The sequence below is a fragment of the Penaeus vannamei genome, chromosome 26, assembly GCF_042767895.1.
Source record: "Penaeus vannamei isolate JL-2024 chromosome 26, ASM4276789v1, whole genome shotgun sequence".
Classification (NCBI taxonomy): Eukaryota; Metazoa; Arthropoda; class Malacostraca; order Decapoda; family Penaeidae; genus Penaeus; species Penaeus vannamei.
This window is the reverse complement of record NC_091574.1, coordinates 16,646,092-16,651,392: the sequence shown is the minus strand read 5'-3', so window position 1 is coordinate 16,651,392 and position 5,301 is coordinate 16,646,092.

The window sequence follows — 5,301 nt, the reverse complement described above, 5'->3', positions numbered from 1 at the left end:
TAACTTTTTTTTTTTTTTTCTTCGTTTTCTTTGTATTGTATTTGTACATTCTTCGCAGGCAATATCAATACCGGACGTTGAGCATTTCATACAACAGGCATGAATTCGGTTTCAAACGGCTATACTGTAGCAGGATGTATTTACACGCCAAAGTCCTCATGAATCATTTCTGTGCCATAAATGTATGTCGATTGATACTTACATTCTCAAGGGGTCTCTCTCTCTCTCGTAAATGTAAATCGTAGCGGAATTTGTTTATATTCCGGACTAAGAGAGAGAGAGAGAGAGAGACGGGGGAGGGGGGAGAGAGGAGAGGAGAGAGAGAAAGAGAAAGAGAGAGAGTAGATGTAGATGTAGAAGTAGACAAAATTATCTTTGTGTTCTTGTTTATTCTCTAGAAAGCATTGGAGTTGGATGTTTGAACGTTCGAGTTAAATGCTGAATGGCGCTGTATGTTCTTTGTTTTGCGAGCGTCAAGGTAAAGGATCTTGTTTGCTATACAAGTCCGCGTTCTCTTTGTGCCCTTTTCTTTCAACCTCCGAAATTGTTCTAAAATTTGGAGGAAGGGAGGAAGAGAGACAGAGAGAGAGAGAGAGAGAGAGAGAGAGAGAGAGAGAGAGAGAGAGAGAGAGAGAGAGAGAGAGAGAGAGAGAGACTTTTAATCGCTAACACAAAGACGATTTGAAAGGGGAGGAAGAAAAAGAAAGGCAAGCAGAGGGAACAGACTATCCAAGCCTCATCTGAGCTGAAGTGTGTAAAGCTGTATTGTCGGACTCAACTCCACTCTGAGTAAAGGAACACTGTCTCAAGTACACACTGAAGGCTAATGAGGGGCAGTCGCATCAAGGAAAGTTTTGCACGCTAAAGTGACTCAGCATAACAGTGTATCACAAGCTATGATATGCGATACTGCACTTACTGAGATATGATAATTTTGTCCTCTAAGAGTATGGTATTATATCATATACAGTAATGTGAATTTGTACACTGTATCACACAATACCTTTTATGATATGATATATCCTACTCTGAAGCTCTATAACTACACACTGCAATGCAACATACTGGTATAAAGTTTATTTTAGGAACAGCCCTTTCCCCGTGAATTCTGAATGGATCAAATATTTGCGGATTTGTAAAGGACAGTTAAAGAGTGAGAATTCGAGAGTAAAGTGAGAAGAGAGGGAAAGATAAATAGATGGAAAGGGCGGGGAAAGGCAGAGTAAGCGAGATTTATATCCATTTTGCTAGCTCTCTATCTGTCCATCGAGAGAGAAAGAGAGAGAGAGAAGAGAGAGTGAGAGAGAGAGAGAGAGAGAGAGAGAGAGAGAGAGAGAGAGAGAGAGAGAGAGAGAGAGAGAGAGTAGGGTCAGGAAAGAGAGTAGAAGCGAGGAAGAGAGAGAGAGAGGAGAGTAGGGGCAGGAAAGAGAAAAGAAGCGAGGAAGAGAGAGAGAGAAAGAGAGAGAGATTCTCACCCCATAGACGTCCATGTTTAATTCTCGGAACCTGATCTCATTTATCGTGCAACTTCTCGAGCCACTACTCCACTCTTAACCAATTCTGGAAGAACTCATAGGTAGTGCAGGTTTGCTTAATAATTTACATTGTCTATAGAAATCATCCTTTTAAGACATTTCTAGATGCTTTACTTCGCAGTTATTTCATTTCATTTCAGGTATTGACACAGAACAAGATCGCCAAACAGGCCAACAACCAATTACAGAACGAAGCAAAATGGCAAAGAGAATAAGAAGAGAAACTGATACATACACCTCAACAAAACAAATGACAGTCTCGCAGCCAAATAAGGAAAAAGTAGAATTAGAGAGAGAAAAAATGTTGATAATGTCGGGATGAGCCTTAATGAAGCGGAAGAGAGAGGAAAGTAGGTACTGGATGCCGATGTCTGATTAAGCGGAAATTCTTATAAGGTGTTTGATAGCACAGCCAAGAAAATATAGGCCTATCTACTTGGGGAGAAGAAAATAAACCGAGAAAAAGACACTCTCTCTCTCTCTCTCTCTCTCTCTCTCTCTCTCTCTCTCTCTCTCTCTCTCTCTCTCTCTCTCTCTCTCTCTCTCTCTCTCTCTCTCTCTCTCTCTTTCTCTTTCTTTCTCTCTCTCTCTCTCTCTCTCTCTCTCTCTCTCTCTCTCTCTCTCTCTCTCTCTCTCTCTCTCTCTCTCTCTCTCTCTCTCTCTCTCTCTCTCTCTCTCTCTCATCATAATAATAATAATAATAAAAATGTCAATAGTAATAATTATTGAGATAATAATAAAGATACTACTATTACTGATATTACAATGTTCATTATCATTACTATGATAATGATTAGCATCATTAGAATAATTGTTATTGCTATCAGTATTATTATTACAATAATCAAGATCAATATTTAATTATTGTTATCGTTATCCTGCTCTTCATACTATTACTATTATTGCTTATGTTAGTTTTGTTGTACTTGGTGTTTTTTTTCATTATTACCATCAATTATATTATTATCACTAATGTTGTTATTATTAAGAGGATTATTACTATTACTATTATCATTATTTTTTATTAATATTGTTAGTATCATCACCATCATCTTCCTTATAATTGTCGTCGCATCATTATTATTATTAGCTTTACTATGATTACTATTATTACCATAAGCGTTATAACTATCATTATCATTATTATCACTATTGTCATTATTATTATTGATCTTATCGTCATCATCCTCATCATCATCATCATCATCATCATCATAACTATTATTTTCATTATCATTGTTATTATTATTCATACTATAATCATTAATAATGTAATAATACTAATTATAATGATAATAATAATAATGATAATTATTATTATTATTATTATTATTATCATCATCATTATTATGAATATTGCTGGTTATTATTACTGTTATTAGCATTGTTATTATTATTATCATTATTATTACTATCACTATCATTATTATTAATATTATCATTGTTATTATTCTCATCGTTATAAATCTTTTTCTTATTAACATTATTGATAATATCATTTACGTGATCGTTTCTATTACTAATACTGTTATTACTTTTATTATTATTGTTGTTGTAGTTTTTGTTAGCATTATCATTATTATTATCATTACTATCATCATCTAATTTTATCTTTATTGTTATCCTCATCATTATCATTATTATTACAATTATTATAATCATTATTATTATTGTTATTATTATTATACTAATATTATTATTTCAATTACTGTTATCATTCTTATTATTGTTTAATTTTATTATTACTATTGTCATCATTGTTATTATTATTGCTATTATTATTATTATTATTATTGCCATTGTCATTATAATCATTATTATTATCATTATCGCCCTTTTATGTCTTTATCATTACTATCATTGCTATTTGATCATTATTATTATTATTATCATTATTATTATTATTACTATAATTATTATTAGTAACATCATCATTATTACTTTCATTATCATTGTTACTATTATGGTCATTATTGTCATTATTTCTATCATTACCATCATCGTCAACATAATTTTCGTAATCATTATCATTATTATCATCATGTGATCATTTTTATCCTTCTACGTGTTTTATTGGATATTACTGTTTATTATTATTATTATTATTGCTACTATTATTACATTATTATTATATTATTATTGTTGTCATTATTATTGCTATTATTATTATTGTTATTACAACCATTATCATCATCAGGAGAAGAAAGAAAATGAAAATAAGAAAAGAGTATATGAAAGAAGAAGACGTAGAAGAATAAACTGAAAATTAGAAGAGAAAGACATGGAAAAAATGAAGAAAACGAAAATTCGAAGAAAGGGAAATGGAAAAAAGAAGAAATATAAAGACAAAGGAAAAAAATGAAAGTGCAAAGAGTAGGGCATAAAATAAGAAGAAGGAGAAGACTCGAAACCGGTGAACCTTCCGCCCGACTGCCATTGTTGTCCACCTGAACAAAGACAACAAAGACAGGGAATCCGAGAGAAAACACACAGGAATCGCCGCAAAAGAAGAATGCCGGGGAAGTCAAACGGCAACTCCGAAAAAAGGAAGAAAAAAATAAGAAGAGAGGGAGAGAAAGAGGGAGAAGGGGGAGGGGGGAGAGGGGGAAGGAGGGAGAAGGGGAAGGGGGAGGAAGTGAGAGGGGGGGAGGGGGAGGGGGAGGGGGAGGGAGAGAGAGTAGGGACGGGGAGGGAGAGGGAGGAGTAAGAGAGAGGGGGAAGGGGGGGAGAGAGAGGGAGAGAGAGAGAGAGAGAGAGAGAGAGAGAGAGAGAGAGAGAGAGAGAGAGAGAGAGAGAGAGAGAGAGAGAGAGAGAGAGAGGAGGGAAGAGATAAGGGGAGGGAAGAAGAAAAAGAAGAAGCAAAAGAGAGAGAAAGTATAACAGGAAAAGAGAAGTCTACATCCCTTAATATAAAATCCCAAGAATCACCCTTTCTTCTTTTCCCTGAACGATAATATGTGACAAATCCGGCATCAATATAAATCAATTAATGTTATCGTAGTAAGCAGACAAGTATGATCCGCTATCAATATAAATCGAGTAACGTTTGTATAGTAAACCCTGAGTTTTAGAGATTTGGGAATAGAATGCAGGGACACACACACACACACACACACAAACACACGCGCGCGCGCGCGCGCGCGCAAAGAGAGAGAAATCTTAAGAGATGAATTTCCTTTTATGAAAATTGTTCCTTTACCCCCCTCCCTAAATCCGGATGTTGATCAGTCGCAACACGACAATCTAATCCCTTGTTTGGGCCATCGCCAACCCACCCATAAGTACATTCACGATCCGATATTTGTTTTCTGATTAATCAAATTTTCAAGCCAGTTATCTTGGACTAAATGATGGCCTCCTTTGCGCCACTGAATAAAGAAAAGCTAGATCGGTTATCCGAATGTCACAAGTAATGAGACATCCTAACATAAAAAAAGAAAAAAAAAATGGGAGGAGTTCTCTCAAATTTGCTTAGAAACGTATGAATAAAATAGTATGCTTTCACAGGGGGACATGAATTAATGGATGTTTACGACCTTCCAAACTGTTTCAAATGAAGACTGTAAAACTTGAAGGATCAAATATTGACTCTGCCTTGTAGATTATTCATCACAGGTCATACTGAAAATGAATAAGAGAGTTGTGATGTCCCAGCTCAAGATGGATCGTTTGCTTCTCCATCAAAGTTAATTTTGATGAAGTGTAATAGTGAAAACGTAAATGGTTCCAACTTCGCGGGTCATTTATTCTCCATCATATAAAAATG